Source organism: Ambystoma mexicanum, chromosome 2q (genome assembly GCF_040938575.1).
Source record: "Ambystoma mexicanum isolate Mex_15411 chromosome 2q, UKY_AmexF1_1, whole genome shotgun sequence".
In the NCBI taxonomy this organism is placed as follows: Eukaryota; Metazoa; Chordata; class Amphibia; order Caudata; family Ambystomatidae; genus Ambystoma; species Ambystoma mexicanum.
In genome coordinates this window covers 263,836,472-263,861,096 of record NC_090924.1, presented here as the reverse complement: position 1 = coordinate 263,861,096, position 24,625 = coordinate 263,836,472, and positions in this window count along the sequence as shown.

Below are 24,625 nucleotides of genomic sequence, written 5' to 3'. Positions count from 1 at the left end.
ATTACCAGCACCAGCCTCCTTACCGGTGCCTGGTATCCCTTACCGCCCACCTTATAATGATCCCCTCCTAGACTCAAATGTAACTCTCAACAACATCTACTTAGTTACTGTTCTTCCTAGCTAGGTTTGCACTATATAAAACCCAAATACAACATTTTAATATGTTATATTTAATTTTATTTCACAGTGATAACTGATATGTGATCTGATGTTTAATGCATAATGCATTCAATCATTCAATCATTCAAAAAGAAAACCAAATAGCTGTTCCTGGCATGTCAGATGCCAATCTCTCTCTCAGTATCTATCTCGTCTCACCCTATAAACCTCTGTCTCTGGGTCTGTTTCTGTCACTCATTCTCTCACAATGGGCCTCATTTCGACCCAAGCGGTAGAGGGTTAACGGCGCCGGTAGAGCAGCCGGCGCTGTCAACCCTCTACCGCCTCATTACGAGGTCTGCTCGCAGGTCCCGCTAAGGACGTCTGGTAAAACCCAGCATCCTTAGCGGGACCTGCTAGCAGACCAGGATGCTAACAACGGGCCCATCATTAACAGGCCCATTGTTAGCATCCCTATGGGGGCTCAAATGGGAATGGGGATGTACCGGGCCTGGGTCCCAGTAATTCCCCATTCCAGGAACCCGGACCCGGTACCTGGTATGGGGATAGCCATGCCGCTAAAAGCGGCATGGCTACCTCCATACTCGTAATGAGGCCCACTGTTTTTCTATATGGACTGTGCCAAAAATTCCATGAATTGGACCCACTGTCTGCACATCCACAAAAAATCCCTGTGGAGTCTTGTGGGGCCTCATTACAAGTTTCCCAGTATCCCGCAGGTAATTTTGGTGGGATACCGGTAAACTGCGCATACTGTCTCCACTGCCTGATATCCCAGTATTATCACAATCTTACAGGCTGCGGAGACGCTGGTAAGCTCCCATTCCATGGAGTCCAATAAGAAAGGAGGAGTTATCACCAGTGGAATTTCCTCGAGAGGTAATTGCTCCATATACCAAAAAATTCTTATTTGACTTCAGAATGGGAACTAACTACAACTCCTGTGGACATTACAATGTCACCACCAGTGGTGGTAAATCTAATTCTGCTTGGAAGAAATAGCATTGCAAATACCTCCAAAATTGTAATGAGGGATGTGACCAATTGCCAGCTGACGAGGGTGTAGAAGCCCTGTTTTTTAAATTTTTCTTAAAATAATAAAATGGCCTGGGAATTCCATTTTCAAAATGGAAGTCTGCTAATTAGATCTCCCTTTCATAAACTCCACACCAAAAATGAATAGTGTTCACATGTGTCCTGCTGAATCATTAGTTTTGCCTGCTCCCAGTGACACAGAGCAGGTTCAGGTCACAGGTGCTCTTTTGACAGCTGCAAAGACAGTCAAGTCCCTGTAACACAGTGGTTGCTTTTAAGATATGCACCCCTGTTCCAAAAACAAAATAGCTATGAGAGTTGCTCTCCTGGTGGCATGTTAAACTCCTAACATAAGCCATACCTGATATTGAGGTATGGTGGCTGGCCTCTCTCATAATTTCCTAAGCCACATAAATTTGATATCACACATGTGTCAGCCCTATGGGCAGTGGCAGAAAAAGCGGGTAAAGGGGGTAGCTGTAACCCCTTACTTCCCCCTGGTACCTCAATCTCCTGCTAGTGCCGTATTATACACCCCCCTGGCAACAAACGCTGGCTCAACTACTGTCTTTGAGCACAGTTCAGCCGTGGAAGGGTTTTGTGTGTTCCCTCAGCCAGGCTTTCCTTGCTGCTGCCAGCAGGACTTCCGCCCTGTGTGGTTTCCTCTCTTTGTTCCCTTCTGAGGGCAGGTAACACCCCACCCAGAGAGACAGCCACTCCACAGAAAGCTGTCATGGGAACAGAAATAAAAGAGCACACCTATTCACAAAAGCAGCAGCATCACAAGAGGGTGCTGTATACCAAAAGGGCCTTTGATTACCTGGAGAAGGTAAGGGGGCAGGATTAATGTAGACAGATTGAGATCCTGACAGCTGGAGGAAGGTTCCACCATCTTTAGTCAGTCAGTCAGTCAATCTGTTTATCCGAATTCCAAAATCCATCGAACAACACAGAAAAAAACTGTGCAATTCTACATCTTGACTCTAAAAAATGAAACAAAGAACATATCACCCAAAAAAGGTAAAAGCACAATTAACTCATTTGAATGATCAACATTATCAGTGCCTCAGCTGCGGCTGGCTGAGAACACTGCCAGAGCTGCAGGAGCAGCTCTCCCTCACCCAATGTCCCGTCTACTGCAGAAGCAGCTAGACTTCGAATCCTCCTGCCTGCTGATATCACCCACAATCAGCCGTTGTTCGTTCCAACCCCTACACTGATCATCCCACTTCAGGAGATCCACCACTTGATGAGAACTTGATCTCACCTTGCCAGGCTACCTGGCTGACCAGTACGCCTCACGTGGAGCTGCTGCTCCATGAGTTTTCCCCTAAGAAGGCCACCGGTGCCTCAAGCTATTTTTGTTTAAATGGTTGCCTAGCAACCACTCTTCGTTTGGCCTATGGGCAGTGAGGGGCACTGGTAGGCATAAGCTGGCCCCCCCACGCCTAAGGCCGACCAGCACAAGGTCTTCCCTGTCTGTGCCTGTCCGGGCCTAAGGACCGTGGGCCACTTACTCTGCCCAAGCATGCCACCACCAACATAAAGCCGGGCCTCTTTAATACAGAGACCTCGAGATTGTAAGTACCATTGTGACATTCCCTAACTGCTGATGCACAATCGCAGCTCGCCCTTGCGTGTCCCTTGTTGCCTAAGTTGACCGAGCCTTCCAACAGCACAATGCCAAACCCATCTCTCCTTCTCTACGACCAAAGTTCACCGGTCCATGATCACCGGTGCTGCAATTAAGGAGACCGCACTGGCGCCTGTGCACGAGAGAACTGAACTATCCCATTGCAGTGCACTACCCCTACCATTTTGTATTGTTGAGTTGCCTTGTTCAAATCTTAAAGCCTTACCATCTGCGCATCGGCACACTTAAGCATGCATCTCCCCCTGTATATATGTGTGTCTTGCTGATTCCGCAATAGCCCCTCCATCACCTACTTCCTAGTAACTTGTCCCCAATTCAACCATCTTTGCTTGCAAAGTTATATATAATACAGCCAGGGGGCCTGGAGATCGTGGCAATGGTCAGGGAGGAGATGAGAGAGATAACCAGCTTGCAAACCAGGCTCTCATAGGAAGAGTAAGGCTAGGTGTGTATGAGGAAAGAAGCGATACACTCAGGGAAAATCAGAGCAAGCACACTGCCAGCACGGTTAGGGTGAGGCTTAGCGATGATCTTATAGCTATCAGGGAGAAGGGAGTCAAAATCAGTGGCTGAGCTGACTGTTACCCACGTCTCTGTAAGAGCGGTGCAGGAAAGAGGGGATGGCCGTCTGAGCCCTCCAAGGCCCAGACAGGCTCAGACAGGAGCCTTAAGAGTGGACCTTGGGTGGGATGCAGCTCCACAGATTGGGCCTAAGAACTCTGCGGGGTCCAATCACAGCAGAGGAAGGTCATGTGGGACAGTGCCTATTTTTGCAGTGGTAGCAATGATGGAGGAGATGGCGAGCTATACAATTGTATGAAGCACAATGGATCTTTGAGCACACAAGAGTGGCCAGGCAGCAGTGAACACTGCAAGTGTGCAAAAATTACAGCAGGCCAGCATTTCAAATGATATATATATTTTTTATAAATAACAGTTATCAGATTGCTCATAGTAACACTCTAAAATGGTGCCACAATACCCACAAATCCCATCAGGTAGGGCTCCTCCCAGGACTCGTGGTGATGGAGTAAGGCCATATGCTTGTTCCTCTGGCTGCAGAGCTGAAATGAAGTCAGACGGGGACTTGTGGAGGGCTGTAGGTTTTATGCCGGCTCCACTGATTGTGCCTACAAAGTCTGCTCAGCCCAATCACAGCAGAGGAAGGTTGTGTGGGATAGGCACTGCCTTCCCTGTTGTTGCAACAGTAATCATGATGGAAGAGATGGCCTGCTATACAATTGTATGAAGCACAAAGTTACTTTGGGAACAAAAGGGTGGCCAGGCAGCAGTGTGCAAAAATTACTGCATGGCCAGTATTTCAAATATATTTATTTTTTAAAGTTATCTGAGCGCTCGATGATACACTCTAAAATGGTGCCACAATGCACCCAAAGCCCATCAGGGCTTACCTTACAAGTCAGGAAGAATGGAAGGCTCTACCTGAGACTTGTGGTGATGGAGTAAGGCCAAGTGCTTGTTCCACTGGCCGCAGAGCTGAAATGGGTCTGTGAATGTGTCTATGAGAACGGGTAGGCCAGTTGTGGGGTGTAATCAAAGGCCCCAAACCAACGGAACTGAAGGGCCCACTGGGGAAATTACCTGTTAGCATTCAGAAACCTGCACGCTGAAAATGGGCCTATTTAGGCAGACTATGTGGGTGTCTTTCTGCAGCTGAAATCCAGAGAAAGCTAAAACAAAAATGTTATTCAAGTGTAGATGGGAAAAGCACATCACATTAATGGCTGAGAAATCAATGCAGAATTTTTCTCTGAAACTGCCAACCATAAAAAGGCAGTGCACTGTGACGATTCAGACCCGCTTTTCAGCAAAACAATTAACAACAGATAATTAAACGTTTACTTTATTGATGATAGAAAGAAACAGTCCTGTACTTTCAGCACAAAGCAAAGTGAGCCCTGATCAGTACAACACAGTACAAAGAATCAAGGCTGTTGTTAGAAAATTCAATATGCACGTTTCTTTCAGGCAAGGACAAATGGTGGTTTACTGGTAAAATTCCCAAAGTAATCCCCCACTGAAAGCCTGTCTTACATCCCCACTATTTACAACTGCAATAAAATGTGGCTTGCTCGAAGGATGTTGAATACCAAGTTTCCCTATATCTGCTGTCTCTGAGGGCAGTTCTGTGCAGGCCAAATATTGTAGCCGGTGACTGACCAGAATGTAGGAGGGAGGTATGAAAACAGTGGCTGCAATCAAGGCTGAACTCTGAATTCATAATGCAAAGAGGCTAAAAAGAACTCTGGTCACAGGCTGGCTAAGAGTGGCAAATGGCCTGGAGGAAGGGAAGCTCATATTTGCACATATGAAGATTGCCTTTGTTTAAATGGACATTCACAATTGTTGCATGTTCCCAGAAATCATGAGTTGCACTGATTACATGTATGTTTCATTTGTTTTAATTATTTCCAGGAGATTTTGGTGAAATAAAATTCATCCACCTGTGATTTAGGGAATTGTAATGACCAGCTAAAAAGTGTTCCTGGCTGCTCTGAACATGTTCCGGATTTTAGAGTTGGGAAACTGGTGAAGGGTAAAATTAGGAATGTGGGGAGTATGCTGCATATCCATACTTTTGGAAAAATGGCAGAACATTGCCAAATGCCTGGCCAAGATGGGGCGGATCCGGCTGTCATTTTATTTAATTTCCCATGATTAGCTGAGTCGGAAAATACATACATTAGGACGGTTACTAGTAAAGCATAAGGTTTTTGCCACGCAAGTACTTTTTTCAAAAAAGTTGATATGGGAACAAAGGTATTGCAAATGGGAATTGCCATGTATCTGTTCCAGACTTCTAAACCAATCCTTAGAGAGAGGCTGGACTTTGGGGTAGAGGTAATGGTAACAGTCCAATCCTGGTTGCAAGAATTCTTGCAGGGCATCACCCATTTTCAAAATCTTGATGGTGTCATCACTGGTATATAAAGTGGAAGGGCCTTGCCTTGCTCTCAAGCCTGCCTTGGCATCTGCATGCACCCTTTATTTCCTGTTTGACTGGAACTATGGTCTGCTGCATGTGGGGTAAGGTAAGCTCTGAGCTTCCATGAGGGAATCGGCTCAGAGTTTGACGTGCATGACTACAGTTTTGCAGGACCTACCCAGGCCCACAACATTACTGATGACATACAGTGCAGGAGTTTGCATTTAATATGAACACTTCTGACTGTGCTGAATGTTTACACCTTTACATTCCTGAGCACAAGTTAGCAGAGGAGAATCTCCTCCCTCCTGGCTCAAAGGGTATTCAGTGGCCTGGGGCTCCTGCCACCCCACACAGTGTGGGACACAGACAGGACCAAAAGTGGCAATTACTTCTTGCGTTGTTTAATCACAAAGCTAACATTCAAGCACTCAGTCATGAAAAATCCAAATAAAGGAAGTAGATAATAGTTGAATATGTGTGTGCTGTGGCCTTGGGTTGATAAATTTGAAAAAGTAAATTCTAGTTGATTCCTATGGCGCAAGAGATTTGCTGATGAATATACAATGTTCATGGGACCTCGATTGCTGGAGTTTCTACGTAGTATTCAGATGCCTGATTGAGCAAAGGTGTGTATTCTTGAACGTGCATTTAATGACTCTCTGTCCACACCAAGAAGAGAGTCCACATTCAAGCCCATGGCCCTCATTACAACACTGGCGGTAACCCATGGCGCTATTAGCACCATGGTTGCTGCCGGTGTTGTAACGAGTCCGCCAATGTTCAATGGGGAATCACCACCCCATTCCAAGGTTGGCGGGGCGGTAATTCCCCATTGAACATTGGCCCTTCCCCATTCTTGCCCCATAGGGCTCAATGGGACTGGGGAAGGCGGTAATTATGGTACCCCAAATTGCGGTACCGTAATTACCTCAAAGGGCCCTTTGCGGGTCCCTACTTTAACAGCTGGTCCAGACCAGCCATTCAGGTTGGGTCCCGCAAAGGGACCGCATAATTAGGCGCTAAGGGGTTAACGGCGCCGCAGCCTTTTACGGCGCCGTTAACCCCTTAGCGCCAGGGTCGTAATGACCCCCCATGTCTCTGTGGCATCTAATAATTTGGCTGAACTCTTCAAAATCTGCAAGGGGCTTGCCAACCCTGCTGCAATCTCTACCCTCCTCTTGCCTCCCAAGCTCTCTGCAATGACCTTGAGTCTCACTTTATCTCAAAAACCCAGGACATCTTGTCCACTCTCTCCTCCCCTACCGCTCCTATTCCCCCTCAGTCTGCGCTTGTTAACCCCCCTTTTACCCTCTCCTTCTCTTCCTTTCCTCTCTTCTCCCCTGATGAGGTCGCTAGACAAGTCAGATCTATGAAAGACTCGTCAAAACAGGTTCATCCCTTTTCCTCTAAAACCATCAAGGACCACATTGACACCCTCGCTCCGGCCCTTGCAGATTTTTGCAACCATTCCTTTGCTTCAGGATCTCCTTCCCTTCTCATCTGAAACACTCCCTTGTGCATCCTCTTCTCAAGAAACCCACAGCTGATCATTCCTGTCCGGCTAACTATAGCCCAATCTCCATTACTCAGTTTCTGGGCTGGAAAAGCTGGCAAAGCTGGCCATCTCTCAGCTTAACCTTCATTCTGATTCTGATTCTGTTGGCTGTTTGACCACCAGTCTGGTTTCAGAGCAGCCAGAAGCACGGAAACTGCTCTCCTGAACAATCGTGAAGATCTGCTCTCCAACCTTGACTCTGTCCTCATCCTCCTCGATCTCTCTTCTGCCTTCTACTCGGTCAACCATACCATCCTGCTCAACCATCTTCGTGAGAACCTAGGTATCACTGATCATACTCTGGCCTGGCCGACCTCCTTCGTCTGTGATTGTCCCTCCCAAGTACAACTGGGGTCCTTCCTATCCTCTATCTTCCTCTCTACCTGTGGTGTTTCCCAGGGGTCTAACCTCTCACCCTGGCTTTTCAACCAATACCTGGCAACTCTCGCCCACTGCATTGCCATTCTATGCTCCAATTTCCAGTGCTACGCTGATGACACTCAAGTCATTTTCAGGCTGCCCTCGGCCACCTCCTCACCCTCCCTAATCTGTGATTGCCTAACTGCCATTCAAGATTGGTGTGCCGCCAATGATCTCTGTCTGAATGGCAGCAAGATGGAGATCCTTCTCATCGGCAACCCTTCTCCATCCTTTCCCCTCCCTCTCTGGCCAGCTTCGCTTGTCCCTCCTCCTATCCCCACCTGTGAGGCTAAGAACCTCGGGTCATCTTTGACTCCACACTTTCCTTCTCCGCCCACATCTCTGAGGTCTTTAAAAAGTCAAACTTCCTACTGCACCTCCTCAGAGGTACTCTTCCTTTCCTCTCCTTCCCCCAGAAGCTCACTGTCACCCAAGCTCTGTTTCTCTCTAGGTTGGACTATTGTAATGGCCTCCTTCTAAATCTACCTGTATCTACTCTTTGCCCTCTGCAACTAATCCAGAACAGGACTGCGAGACTTGTCCTTGGCTTCAAGCCCTGGGATCATATCTCTTCAGCTCTGGAATCTTTACATTGGCTCCCAGTGGATGCTAGGATTACATTTAAAACCCTCTGCATTGTCCACAAGGCTTTCTGGGGCCTGGGTCCAAAATACCTTCAGCTATCCCTCCACAAATACCTCCCCTCTCGAGCTCTTTGCTCCTCTACTTCTAACTCCCTCAGGGTCAGTCGTTTCTCAAAGAAACGAGCTGGGGGTAGATCTCTGTCTTTGGCCGGGGCCTCCCTCTGGAACAGCCTCCCTGCCACTCTAAAACGTGAGGAGAACCATCTCCGGTTCTGGAAGCACCTCAAGACCTTCCTCTTTGCATCTGCCTTTGCTCCCCTTCTCCCTTGCTGATCTGCTCTCTCTTGCCACTGTGCACTTGGCCACCCTCTGTCCCCTTGGCCCAGGTACCTGCTCACCCTGCGACCCTTCTGCACTGCCTCCCAGCAACCCCTTGCACTGGGGACTGTATCTGTACCCATACAGTCCCCCATCCCCGCACTTTCTTCTTTTTATGCACTTATCAGACTTACCGAGTTCTGCTGCTGTAATAACAGCACTTGCCACTTGCTGGCTGCACTACCCTTTTTATTGCTCCATTATCTATTTCATTTTTCCCTTTCCCATGCACTTGCACATTCTCAATGTCACTGGGCCTAGTAAGATCATTGTTTTGTTCTCCCCTGTTCCCCTCCCTTGCCTTGTCGCGCTCTCAAACACCTGTGTACGAGCGTGATACAAATACAATATCATATCATAACATATCATATCATACAGGGGGCATTCACAAAGTGAAAGCATGCAAAATGATGCATTGTGAGCTTGAGCATGGGGTCAATAAAAAAAATGCACCAAAATGTAAAAATTATGATATCCCAGATACACTGCAAAGATCCCATCACAGATGCATATTATAAATTTGCTCAACATTGCGTTTCCTTTAAAAAGTGTTTATTCTCACATTTGTGTGAAATAACTGTGCATCATCAGGCCCCATCTCTAACAACAATTGTTAAATGTGTTTATTCCTCAGTAGGTATGTATGTCTTCACTGGCTGGACCATGCACTCATAGCGCTCAGTCACCCTCTCTCGCCTCTCTCCTTCTATCTTTCTCTCTCTCTTTTTCATCTCTCTCTATCTATCTGCCTGTCCATATCTCTCTCCCTCTCTGTCTCATTCTATATGGGTGAGAGTTGCATTGTCTGATGCACATTTGCTTGCACCACCCCACCATTTGCTGAAACCTTCTCGACCAGAGGGAAAACCAACCATATATCTTGGAGGAATGTGCTATTTTGCAAAAGTAGCTATTAAAAAACCAAAAGAGTGACCAGAAAGTGTAACGGTCTTTGGTCCCTGCGGTTGTGTTGTCCTGCTGCTCCTGTTTGCCTGCTCCTACCTTGCTCCTATTTGGCTCCGCCTCTGTTTTTGCCCAAGCTGGTGAAATAACACAGGACTCTGCGAAGCGGTTGCGAAGTGACCGGAAAGTGTAACAATCTGTGGTCCCTGTGGTTTTGTTGTCCTGCTGCTTCTGTTTGCCTGCTCTTACCTGGCTCCACGTCTGATTTTGCTCCAGCTGGTGAAATATCGTGGGACTCCCCCGCAAAGTGACTTGGAAAGTGGAACGGTCTGCAGTCAGTGGGTTGGCGGGCCATGGGCCATGTGTGAATTCAGCTGCAAGGTCTGTGCTGCAGGTAACGTGATCTACTAATTTGCTTGTTTCACTGACTGATTAAAACCCTAAACTTCTGTAATGGGCCGGATTGGGCTAAGAAGCCAATGCAGTGACAAGGCCTCCATGAGAAAAACAAAATTAGTGTCAGAATGCACCAAAGAATCAACCGAAAAGGATACAATATTCAAAAGGATACAGGAGGTAGGGTCTTCCGGATCCCTGTTCACCCGACTTGATAGTCGTGAAGTCAACAAAGACCTTCCAAATGATACAACCCTCTGGCTGATAAAACAGGCAGAGCGATGGATCACTGGAAAGGGCGTGGGTAAGGTATAGTAATCCAGCCTAGGACAATTTAAAGTATCATGAATAACTGCTCCAACCTGAGTATGATGAGTTAGATAATGACAGGAATGATCACACTGACCTGTATCTCTGGGTAGAACAATCCAGAAGTCTCTTGATGGATTCGAAATGAAGAACAAAACGACAGGGAAGGGAAAATTAGTAAGGGAGACTTATCCCGGACGGAACGAGGCTCACGCTAGATACGGGTTGAATTCACCACAGGATAGCGTTCAAAGTTCAGTTCAAAGTCACTTCCAATAATCCTTGAAAGGCTTCCTTCCCACTTAGGGATCAATCCTTCTGTTAATTCCACAGATGCAGGAGTTAGAAGAAAACAGTGTTTGAAGACAACGTGAGCGTGTGGATTTACACGCGGGCAGGAATCGCGCAGCCTGGGCCAGCCGCGTGTGAAGACAACGTGCGCGTGTGGATTTACACGCGGGCAGGGTTCGCGCAGCCTTGGCCAGCCGCACTTGAAGACGAAGAGCGCGTGTGGATGTTACACGCGGACAGGATTTACGCAGCCTTGGCCAGCCGCATATGAAGACAAAGAGCGCGTGTGGACTTTACACGCGGGCAGGATTCACGCAGCCTGGGCCGGCCGCACTTGAAGACGAAGAGCGCGTGTGGATGTTTACACGCGGGCAGGATTTACGCAGCCTTGGCCAGCCGCGTATGAAGACAAAGAGCGCGTGTGGACTTTACACGCGGGCAGGATTCACGCAGCCTGGGCCGGCCGCACTTGAAGACGAAGAGCGCGTGTGGATGTTTACACGCGGGCAGGATTTACGCAGCCTTGGCCAGCCGCGTATGAAGACAAAGAGCGCGTGTGGACTTTACACGCGGGCAGGATTCACGCAGCCTGGGCCGGCCGCACTTGAAGACGAAGAGCGCGTGTGGATGTTACACGCGGGCAGGATTTACGCAGCCTTGGCCAGCCGCGTATGAAGACAAAGAGCGCGTGTGGATTTTACACGCGGGCAGGATTCACGCAGCCTGGGCCGGCCGCACTTGCAGACGAAGAGCGCGTGTGGAATAGCACGCGAAGGGATAGCTCCAGGAATCAGCGTGTGGCGGAACACACGCTATCGAAGGCCCAAAAGTAGCTGTAGGAATATACCAGGTTGTAGATCAGAGGTTCAGCTACACGACGCCAATAGAGACGATCAGAAGCAGCGAGTGGAGTTTCTACGCTGCTTAAATACGTGATACCGTAGTTCACGTGACGAAGCAAGTCACGTGAAGTTAGCGACGTGAAAAGTGTAAACGTCGTTTTCCCGGTAACGTATCGAATAGCCTCCATTTGGAGTAGAACGGTCTAGCTGTTCTACGAGCGTAGCGTCCAGCATGCATGACAGTGCCATCCCCCAAAGGGACAACCTCTCCCCTTCTTGTGTGGAAGCTCTTCAATAAAGCAGGTGCATGAATGTTGGAAAGAGGTTCCCAAGACCTATCCTCGGGTCCATAGCCCTTCCAGTCCACCAGATAAAATGGTCTACCAGAACGGAGTTTCATATCCAGTATGTCTTGTACCTCGTATTCATCAGACCCCCGCACAGAAATAGCCACAGGCCGTACCGGCAGTCTAGTAGTGTCAGAGAAAGGCTTGATGAGCGAGACGTGGAATACAGGATGCACCCGCCATCGTTGTGGTAAAGCCAGACGTACAGCAGCAGGATTAAGAACATGGAGCACAACATACGGACCGATGAATCTAGACAACAACTTCTTCTTGCCCGGAATTCTTAAGTTCTTAGTGGATAGCCAGACTTTCATCCCAGCCTTATAGACAGGTGCGGACACCCTATGAGCATCGGCATAGAACTTGTCACGTCGTTTGGCCTGCTCCAAATGCTGCTTCACCCTTCTTTGTAATCTCTTCAGATCACGAAGCGTACGGCCTGCGGCAGGCGTGTCCAGGGATAGACCGGAATCTAGAGGTATTGATCGGGGGTGTTGTCCATAGAGAGCATAGAACGGTGAAGTACCTATGGCACTATGATAAGAGTTGTTATAGGCGAATTCAGCCGCCGGCAGTACCGTGAGCCAATCCGATTGGTATTGCAAACACAGACACCGCAGATATTGTTCCATAGTACAATTGACCCTTTCGGTCTGTCCGTCGGTTTGAGGATGATAAGCGCTGGACATTCTATCATCAATTAGTAATGCAGATGTTAAGGCTCTCCAAAAGCGTGACGCAAACTGCGAGCCCCTGTCAGTAATGATTACTGATGGTAGACCAAAGAAACGGAATATATGTTGGATGAATAGATCAGCCAGAACAGCAGCAGTTGGTAAACCAATACAAGGTATAAATAGGGCCAATTTAGTGAAATAATCCACTACGACCCATAGGGTATCATATCCTTGATTTGGGGGGAGTTCCACCACAAAGTCCATAGATATCATGTCCCATGGTTTGGTAGGGACAGGCAGGGATTGGAGTAAGCCCACTGGTTTACCAGGAGTATTTTTACATTGGATACATACAGAGCAAGAAGACACGTAGTTTATAACGTCTTTTGCCATGGATGGCCACCAGCACCACCTTTTGAGCAGGTCCAGTGTTTTCTTCTGTCCAGGATGGGCTGCAATCAAGGAATCATGATTCCATTTGAGGGCTTTATCCCGCATTGAAGGAGTTGATAGATAAAGCACCCCCTGTGTGAATGGTAAACCGTTATGCACGTCTAGATTCATATCCTGGACTACTTGTGGGTTATTTTTTACCCACTCTTGTATTTCGGTTTTTAAGGATGGTTGAACCGAACACCCACAAATCACATGATCTGCCAACAGCTGGATCTGTACTTGTTTTTCTTCCTGCGCCTCTTTACTCATACGGGACAAAGCGTCCGACTTAACATGTTCTCGGGCAGGACGATAAGTGACCTGGAAATCGTATTGGGCAAAAAAGACATGCCATCTGGCCTGACGGGCCGTAAGGCATTTCATGGATTTGAATGCTTGGAGATTTCTATGGTCAGAGTACACCAACACCTGTTGTTTGGCCCCAAGAAGATGATGACGCCATTCTCGGAAGGCATCTTTGATAGCCAGTAGTTCCCGTTCAGTAACGGTGTAGTTCCGTTCATATGAGGTGAGTTTACGAGAGAAGAAAGCCACTGGGTGTTCCTCCTTGGTTTCTGTGCAGACTTGTGAGAGCACGGCGCCAATAGCGACACTGGATGCATCTGCTTCAACGACAAACTGGCGATCAGGATCCGGATGTTGAAGCACGGGTGCAGTGGTAAATGCTTCCTTCAGTTTTTCAAATGCTGCTTGGGCATGTTGGTTCCAACAGAAAGGCACTTTGGAGCTAGTTAAAGCCGTCAAAGGAGCTACTGTTTTGGAAAAGGAATGGATGAATCTGCGATAGAAATTCGCAAAGCCCAAGAAAGACTGTAGCGATTTGACGTTATGTGGAATTGGCCAATTCAGGACGGCCTTTACCTTGGAACGACTCATTCGAGCACCTAGATTGGTAATGTCGTAACCAAGGAATTCCACTTCCTGCGAATGGAAGACACATTTTTCGGCTTTCACATAGAGGTGGTTCTCCCTAAGTCTTTGTAGGACTGTAGAAACATGTCTGACGTGTTCCGATAGAGATGAGGAGTAAATCAAAATGTCGTCCAGATAGACAACCACAAATCGGTCCATGATATCTCTGAATATATCATTCATGAAGAATTGAAATGTGGCGGGAGCATTGCACAGACCAAAAGGCATCACCGAATATTCGTAAAGACCATACCGTGTCTTAAAAGCGGTCTTCCATTCGTCGCCTTCACGAATGCGAACCAAATTGTATGCACCTCGCAAGTCCAGTTTGGTGAAGTAGCTGGAAGTGCCTAACTGATCCAACAGCACGTTTATTAGCGGTAAGGGGTATTGGTTTTTGATGGTGATATCATTAAGTGCCCTGTAATCAATGCAGGGTCTGAGGTCTCCCTCTTTCTTAGGAACAAAGAATAGAGGAGATGCAGCAGGAGATTGCGAGGGTCGTATAAAGCCCATGGCTAGCGCCTTGTCAATGTATTCCTTTAACACGACGTCTTCTTTAGGTGTTAAAGAATAAACACGGCCTGTAGGAATTTTGGCACCCGGAATCAGTTCGATAGGACAGTCGTACTGTCGATGAGGAGGTAATTGTTCTGCCTGGCCTTTATCAAAGACATCAGCATAATCAGCGTATTCGCATGGTATGATATTGTCGCATTGATGTACAACGCTGATAGCAGAATCCTCCACCACAGAGGCCAATAAGTGTTGTTTATTTGACACCTCCTGACTGGTAAAGCAATGTTCGTTGCAATGAGACGAAGGATATTGGAGCGATCCCGAAACCCAGTCAACAGTAGGATTGTGAAGGGTTAACCATGCAAGACCAAGTATGATCTCGTACTGCGGAGCAGCAATAACATCGAAGACGATTTCTTCTGAATGGTTATTTGATAACGTCATCCGAACAGGTACCGTCTCCTGGGTTACCATACCAGAAGTTAACACAGATCCGTCCACGGTATTCACCGTTTCGGGTTTTTTTTTGTTTACTAGGGGTAAGGAGCGGTTCTTGGCATAGGTGATGTCTATATAATTGCTGGTGGCGCCAGAATCAACCATGGCCTTGGAAACCACTTCTCGCTCATCACAATGTAACGTCACCTGAACTATTACAGGTGCATGTTTAGGAATGGTACTGGAGTCCGATGAAACACTCGACATAGGGACTCCTGCTAATGTCGAGTTTTGGCGTTTCCCGCACGCTTGACGGGTTTTTTAGGACATGTTGCCAATAAATGCTCGGAAGAACCACAATACATACATAAGTGGTTTTTTCTTCGGTTCTCCCGTTCTGTATTGGACAAGCGGCCTCTCACGGCGCCTATTTGCATGGGTTCAGGGTCGTTAGAGATGACTGCTGGTGTCTCTGACCGCCCCGAGACTGGCATGAAGGGCTTTTTCTCTCCCTTCCGAGCATTCCTTCGGGCGTCGATTTGTAGAACCAAATCAAGCAGCTCTGGGAAACCCGTAGGAACCACAGGAACAGTAGATAAGGCGTCTTTCAGTTCTTCAGAAAGACCCTTGTAAAAAACAGCCGTTTTCTTGCTGTCAGGCCATTGGGTTTCCGCCGTCAGTTGATTGAACCGGGCGACGTAAGACATAAGGGGTTGGCTGCCTTGTTGTAGGTTAAGCAACTCCAAATCTGTGGCTTGAGTAGAGTAACGCATGTCAAAAACTTTACTCATAGCAGTCAGGAGATCGTCACAATCGTACAACAAAGGGCTATTAGTTTCCAACAAAGGGTTAGCCCAAGCAGCAGCCGTGCCCCCTAAATGGGAAAGCACGAAGGCTGCTTTTGTGGTTAGGTCAGGAAAAGATGTAGGACGGCAAAGGAAATGGAGTCGGCACTGGTTTACAAAGGTTCTGTAGGTTTTGGGATCACCCGTGAACCTTTCTGGAGGGGCCAAGGGAAACTGAGTGGGCATAACCACGTTAATAGTCTCCTGTGGGGGTGCCGTGGTCCCAGATCCGGATGCGGTAGCCATCGGCGCTTGTGTTCCCTGAGGACTACCATGTAGGGCGTCTTGCATGACGTCCATACGGTGCCGTAACATGTCCTGTGCAGTAACCATTTCGTTTCTTAAATCGTGGATCAACTGTGTCAAAACAGTTAAAGGATCCGTACCCTCCATGGCTTCTGATTCTGTCAGAATGCACCAAAGTATCAACCGAAAAGGATACAATATTCAAAAGGATACAGGAGGTAGGGTCTTCCGGATCCCTGTTCACCCGACTTGATAGTCGTGAAGTCAACAAAGACCTTCCAAATGATACAACCCTCTGGCTGATAAAACAGGCAGAGCGATGGATCACTGGAAAGGGCGTGGGTAAGGTATAGTAATCCAGCCTAGGACAATTTAAAGTATCATGAATAACTGCTCCAACCTGAGTATGATGAGTTAGATAATGACAGGAATGATCACACTGACCTGTATCTCTGGGTAGAACAATCCAGAAGTCTCTTGATGGATTCGAAATGAAGAACAAAACGACAGGGAAGGGAAAATTAGTAAGGGAGACTTATCCCGGACGGAACGAGGCTCACGCTAGATACGGGTTGAATTCACCACAGGATAGCGTTCAAAGTTCAGTTCAAAGTCACTTCCAATAATCCTTGAAAGGCTTCCTTCCCACTTAGGGATCAATCCTTCTGTTAATTCCACAGATGCAGGAGTTAGAAGAAAACAGTGTTTGAAGACAACGTGAGCGTGTGGATTTACACGCGGGCAGGGTTCGCGCAGCCTTGGCCAGCCGCACTTGAAGACGAAGAGCGCGTGTGGATGTTACACGCGGACAGGATTTACGCAGCCTTGGCCAGCCGCATATGAAGACAAAGAGCGCGTGTGGACTTTACACGCGGGCAGGATTCACGCAGCCTGGGCCGGCCGCACTTGAAGACGAAGAGCGCGTGTGGATGTTTACACGCGGGCAGGATTTACGCAGCATTGGCCAGCCGCGTATGAAGACAAAGAGCGCGTGTGGACTTTACACGCGGGCAGGATTCACGCAGCCTGGGCCGGCCGCACTTGAAGACGAAGAGCGCGTGTGGATGTTTACACGCGGGCAGGATTTACGCAGCCTTGGCCAGCCGCGTATGAAGACAAAGAGCGCGTGTGGACTTTACACGCGGGCAGGATTCACGCAGCCTGGGCCGGCCGCACTTGAAGACGAAGAGCGCGTGTGGATGTTACACGCGGGCAGGATTTACGCAGCCTTGGCCAGCCGCGTATGAAGACAAAGAGCGCGTGTGGATTTTACACGCGGGCAGGATTCACGCAGCCTGGGCCGGCCGCACTTGCAGACGAAGAGCGCGTGTGGAATAGCACGCGAAGGGATAGCTCCAGGAATCAGCGTGTGGCGGAACACACGCTATCGAAGGCCCAAAAGTAGCTGTAGGAATATACCAGGTTGTAGATCAGAGGTTCAGCTACACGACGCCAATAGAGACGATCAGAAGCAGCGAGTGGAGTTTCTACGCTGCTTAAATACGTGATACCGTAGTTCACATGACGAAGCAAGTCACGTGAAGTTAGCGACGTGAAAAGTGTAAACGTCGTTTTCCCGGTAACGTATCGAATAGCCTCCATTTGGAGTAGAACGGTCTAGCTGTTCTACGAGCGTAGCGTCCAGCATGCATGACAATTAGCCCTATTGAATGAACATGTGCAAATTGATAGAGACTAGACCCCCCCTTAACGCTCATTCCAAAGCGGCTTCAAATTATGTCTCTTTTCAAGAAGATGTAATTGTGGCAGAACTTTTAACCAAACTCAGAGACGATGCTACGCCCTCTCTTGCGCAAATGACCGCTCAAAGAAAACCTTTGAGCTCATTGGCACCCATGGTCCACTCTACAAAGGGCTTAAAGGTTCTCTTGTATTACAAAACCCAATCACTCATAAGAAAAAAATCAGTGCCAATGATAAAAATGAAATCTGTTGAAAGACTGAAACCTGCTAAGTCTATTGAACACTCTCATGTGAACGACCTCAGCATGATGAACCTCGTCGACTCCAAACCTATTGGAGAAACATGATGGTAACCATGTTACAACAGAGGCTTATGACTGCAGTCCACATAAAGCCAGTGCTGTTTTACAACACACACTACTGGAACTTGATGACAGGATCCACCTGACCTCTCCAACCATCTCAGCTTCGAACATGGTGCTTAGCACTATACGACAACATCTACCACAATGTAAAAGATCATACACACTACCTTAATGCAATTGCAAGGATACTTGACTTAATGGGAGAGATGATATGTCTTCTCCCTCTGTTCTCACCTGTCCGCTCTACCAAAAATCAGGAGGTGGGCCCAGATTTGATAATCCTTGATGATTAAATAGTTTTGGTAGTCCCTACAAGCCAGACGGCAAGTGCTGCGCCTCAAAGCAAACCCGCAACATTGCAAAACACTGCCAAAAGAGCCCCTCCTGCTGAACCTGACATACATACTCAACCATCACCTATTCGGAAATCATCTATAAATGGGCCTTGACCCTGCCTCTTAAAAAAGACTCTCAAGCTGTTCTGACTTGAGAGTCGTGTAGACCGATGAGACCTCCGTCCCCAAGTGACGCACAGGGGAACTAATAGAAACCCGCTGTGCAACCTTTGAGGCCACAGGTGAGAGATGTCTTCCCAGATCCACGGAACCTCTGGAACACCGATGCTGCTGTCAAAAGGGAACGAGGTTAAGTACCAGGCAATTACAATACAATCAGGTAAACAATAGGATCTAAAGAGTCTTACCTATCTGGTGTTGGGGCAACCCAGGTAACCTAGTAGAGAGGTTCGAGACTCAGATGATGCGGCGGTCCCTGGAATAGTAGAACCGCAGGTGAGCGTGGATGTAGGGTTAGCCACCTGTAGGAGAGAGGGCTTGACTTGAATCCCAAGAAGGGAAATGGCGTAGAAGTTCAGCAAGGTATCAAGGGATGATCCAAAGACAAGTCGAGGTGAAGTCCAAAAATCCGGCAACAGGTAAACAGTTCCAAGCAAAGGTACAAATGGGGTGTCCGAAGGAGTCCGAGGTAGAGTTCCGTGATCAAAGTAACAAGGAGCAATTTGTAACGCCAAACAGGGTCTGAAGACAGCTGAGAAGCAATGAGCATTCTGTCTCTCAGACCTTTATACTGTGTGTCTCTGGGTCATGTGACGTCTCTGGGTCATGTGACGTCCACCAAGGTCACGTGAGGAACGCCACAGTGGATCACGTGACCAACGTGAAGACGTAACGCCGCCCCTTCTGCTATACGTTCTCCAACGCAATTGCCAATGCAGAAAGGGTTGCAATCGAGCCCGTACACCAAAGCTGGTACGGTGTTTTCGGTCCTTTGGGTTCACCGAATCACTTGAGCCTCGAACCGTGGGAGGAGATGTTGGGGGAATGTGCGCAGTGTTCTGATGTGGAGTGGACTGGTGTGCAGAGGATCGCCTAACACAAGCCTACAAAATCGTCATTGAGGAAAATACTACTTCTTAGCAAGTCTACAAAACTCCTCTCATCAGTTAAATCTTTTTTAAAAGATCTGCATTCCACACATGAGGTGTCTCCCAAAAACGCGCTAGTTGTAGTGACTGATTCGCCCTCCTCGATTGTACGGTTGTGTAAGAGCATTAACGACACCTCTTGAAAGCCATCAGTAATTCTACAACAACGAGGACCGCTCCATACACAAGCGTAGCTAAAGCATTGGATGATGCAGTCATTGCTTCCTTAGCTGATGTTCAGCCAGCATTTTTCCATGACCACATTTTCAGACCTACCCTTAATCAACCTTGCCCCCAAGCAGGAACTGTGTCTGGGAACACGGAAGAAACATTACCACTTTGTGTGTCCACCTGTAAGAAGAATGACCGCTCAGCATCCGCTTCTGTGAGATCAATTTCTCCAACCTTGGTGATCAGAGCTCTTCATTCCCTCAATGACGATCTTGCAGAAGTGTGTGATCTTACTGTCACCGACCTCTCTTCACAAGCCTCCCATGAGAGACCCAATTCAAGAGCCAACGTTGACATGCGGGCCCTCTTAGGCAAACTTTATTTGCCCCACTCAGATTTTCCTCGACACGCTCCTCTACCCATGAAAGAGGAACCTTGCCAGAAATCTGGTCCGGTCACCCAAAAACCGTCAGGTTTAACAATACGGGTATAGAATATTCAACATAAAAATGCACCCCGTAGGCGTGTAGCTATGGCCAGATGTGTTCTTCATGGAGCCAAAGGACCTGATTAAAATGGCATCCATTATGCCGCTGAACCAATTTATGAAACAGACTCCCACTTACGACACGATTGACAGGCATGCCAGAACTATGATCGACTTCCACCAAAAAATGACAAGCTTCCGCTATTGTGATCTATTCTCTGTCCAGCTGATTTAGACAAAAAGGACCCTAAAAAACGTTTCATATCCTGTCAACTTCCCGACTTAATGGAAGTTTGCCTGAATAGATCCAACGTTCTAACCATATTTGCGGAAATTCCCACACTACGTAGTATTACTTTGTTTGACATTGAAAGGATCCATTTCCCAAATCATCTTCATGAAAACAAGTGCGTCATCCACTTTGCCCAATGAGTAGTGATGGGTCTAGTCCTTGTCAAAAGTTGAATTCTTAAGGCCTAGGCATTGATATAGAACGATGTTCTGAGTCAACTTCACTCTACAATGCCTTACGACAGTCTGTGACGCCACCAATTTTATGCAACCCTGCAAATTGGTCCAAGGCGGGAAAACCTGTGAGCAATGTGACTACCAACGCTCAAGACTATGTTCACTTTGACCTGTCTCCAGACCGGAGGGCCCAAAATCATAGCTGATGTAAGACCGGAAATGGAGAGAACTGTCAGTCTTCGTTGTCAACTTCTTTGATGGTTCATCCACGGTTTCGTACATCTGATCAACAACGCCGAAGCCTGGTCCCTCCTTAAGGTCAACACAGTAATGTTTCTAAAATAATCCTTGCTAATCAAATGCCCATGCTTGGAAGACTATGCCCTATACCATCAAACAGCCATGTCAGGTGACATAGGCAGACCCTTCAGAGGGTTAATTACAGCAATACGAACTGGGCATAGTCTCTCAGCTACGAAGATGGTAAACACCCTGTTTGGCATTCTGGCAGTCAAGATGTATTCTGAGAAATGACTCGCCCCCTTTCTTCTGATGAACATATATTGGCACAAAGGGATAGCCAAGCTTGATGACTTTTTATTGTTCCTGCACACAATCATCGCACCCTGAAGACTATTACACAGGTCTGGCTCTATCATGGTCCCCAGAGATCTTAACACGGACTGTCCTGGCACTCTGGCTGATGATGAGATCAACAGAGTGTCGGCTACTTGCCTTCCTAAAGGTTCAAAGGCCAGGGTGGGCCTGGACTGGGCCCTTACCATGCGCAGTCTAGATCTGTTCATGGCAAATAATGTCGATCCACAGTCCAGTCAAAGAGTGCCCACGTGGCATAGAGGACCCAATCACTCGACCATGAACTACATATTTGTTGATCCTCATGTATTAAACAAGCTGCTCTGATTTTTCTGTGTTTGAAAACAAATGGAGCAACCACAACAGGATAAAGATTAAAATAGATGTGATATATGCAAAAGTCCACTCATATGTTCCGACCTTAAAGTTAGCAATAGTGGCAACAAATTTCTCGATAGAGATCTTAATGTCTTGATGCAAAAAACCTCCTGCAACACAAAAATCATCTGCTTTGGTGTTGAGAACTATAGTAAGACCATATCTCAATCTCTGTCTAACAGTTTAGCATATGGGCACAGAAAGGCCTACAGCAAGCCAAGTGTCCACCTAGATCAGTTCAATGATCACATAGCTTTAAACAAATGCGAGTTCAGTTGAGCAATTAGGCTAGTCAAGAACTCCCAAAGCAAAATACCCATCAAGATCAAAAAGATAAGAACAATAAATCTGAAGTATAGGAAGTTTTGCAAATAGAAAAAAGCTAAACTACTACAGAAAGACTGAAAAAATGCTATCAATCCTAAAAGGGAAAGACTCTTGTCTCTTTTGGGAGACTGTGGGGGTCATTCCGAGTATGGAGGTAGCCATGCCGCTTCTAGCGGCGTGGCTACCCCTATAGCGGGTACCGGTTCCCTGAATGGCGAAATACCGGGCCATTCCGACCTTGGAGGGCCCGGTATTTCCCCATTCAGGGAACCCAGACCCTGTGCATCCCCATTCCCATTCGAGCCCCCATAGGGCTCAATGTGGAGCATGCTAACAACGAGCCTGTTAATCACGGGCCCGTTGTTAGCATGCTGGACCGCTCGCGGGACCCGCTAAGGACACCTGGTTTAACCAGGCATCCATAGCGGGTCCTGCGAGCGGACCTCGTAATGAGGCAGTAGGGGGTTACCAGGGCCGGCAGCTCTACCGGCCCTGTTAACCCCCTATTGCCAGGGTTGTAATGACCCCAGTGAATTCTGTGACCAATCCTCAATCTCGACATCAGGCGAATGCTGTCTCAGAACCCTGTTAGGTCTTTCATTTTAAGTCTCTGTACACAAACAAGTTTCCTGTGAGGACAGACATGTATGAGATTATTTTCTCCCCAGTTGCCGCCTCCCTGCTCTCAAGGAGATTTTGATACTGATTAAGAAAGCAAAATCCTCTGGTGAACCTGGCCCAAATGGTCTTTCTATAAATCTATTGAAAAAAGATCCACATCTCTGGTCTGTCATTCTAAACATCCTCTTTGCTAGTATCATTGAAACAGCAGCGACTCCAGCTTTTTGGGGCCTGTTGCACATCGTTGCCATCTACAAGCGAGGCAAGAGATCAGACGCTCTGAATTACAGACCTATCACCCTACTAGATGTCGAAAGCAAGATCTTTGCAGGAGTTCTGCTAGGCAATTTTGGAAAAATGGGAAAATAAGATGTGTAGACTAAATTGCTTCCAGACCGGTTTTCGGCGCACTCACTCAGCTAATATAAGTGTAGAGGTTTTGCAAGAATTAGAGGTAGCGGCCTGGAAGACTCAAAACAAAAATATCTACGTCACGTAAATAGACCTCTTTGCAGTTTTCAACAAAGTAGAACATAACCTGTTGTGGTTGAAACTTGCTAAATGGGGGCTTCCTGAAGCCCTGCTGCGTCTAGTTATTTTCTTACATTCTAACACTATCTGTATTTTATTAAACCAGGCAGGCCACCTTTCACGCAGCATTACAACCAATCAAGGCCTTAGACAAGGATACGTGCAACCCGTCTATCTTTTCAACTTATATGTCTCTGAAATTGGCGAGTTTCTTAGACCAGCCGCTTTAATTCCCCCTAAGTTTATCACACTTAAAACCTCTTAGATGGCCTACGTGGATGATTTCTTACTATTTTATCAAGCTAAAATCCGTACGCAGAGGCTTCTACTAGCATTTATAAACTATGCAAAGGATAATGCACTAAAAATCAACCCAAAAAAGAACAACATGATGGTTCTGTCTAGGGCTAGAAAACCCAATTCGGTCAATTGCTGCTGCAGTCAAAAAAATTGGAAGAAGTTTCTAACTTGACATAGCTAGGCTTTCACTTCTCGTCAAGACCGAGTTTTGCAGCCATATAGGCCTCAGTAATCTGTAAGGCAACAAAATATGACCAATCAACAGTCCTTCATTGGCATACAATTTGGAACACACTCTGTAAAAGCATCCCTAACATTTTATATGGGGAAGGTAATTCCAAAGTTGGATGGAATTATGGCCCACCAAACCTCAACTTTGGATAAACACCCTAGAAGGAAAAATGTGGAGACAGATTATGCGTGTCCCTAATGTGGTTCCAACCCCCCCCTTACGATTTGAATTGGACCTTGTAGCCCATGTTCAGTGGCAGATGCTACTCCTATACCATAACATTCTTACACCTGCTCTAGGTTCTCTCTATGCAGTGGGTCATGAAGTTTGACAACTTCTTACCGTATCCTGCCCGTCCGGCTTTTTGCAGAATTTGAATTTTCATTGCAATACAATACTTTCTAATTTAGGTTTAGACATAGCAACTATAAAATGTACACCAATAAAGGTTAAAAGTGCTCTATTTAATCAGGACTGGCTTGAAACAAGTGACGGACTACGCCGTTTTGCATCTATGCAACATCTGTCACATGACAAGCGGGCCTCCGATTCCTCAGAGTTTGCTTGCAGATACTGTAACAATCCTGAAATCACTGAGAACATCACACATCTCTTCATGGATGTCCTGGCTTGCATTTTGAATGGGTTTCTTATTTCTATAAAATTGTGAGCACAAATAAAAACTTTGATTTGATCTAACTGTGGAAACAATTATTGAATTCGACATATTTAGGTGAATCAGGGGCAGTTCCTGCATTTGTAAAATCATGGCAGATCCCAATATTCAAAGAATAGTCATACAATCTCTTCTCTTTTAAATATCTAGAAAAATGTAATCTGTTTTCCTAAAATCTTATACATAATTTTCGTATGATGTTGTTACTAAATGGTTTTCTTTTTATCTGTTATTTTAATCTTTGTTTCGAGTCTAAGATGTAATTTTTCTTTTTATTTCGTTTTGAGCATCTTTCAAAGGTTTTTATAAACCACACACACACAAAAAGGAAATATTTGAATTATACTAAAATTGTAAACATCCCTTTTGAAAAGTTATCAATGTTATTTTCTAATGATCCCTTTCAGATACTTTTGTCATAACTTGAGTGTTGCACTTGTTTTACTG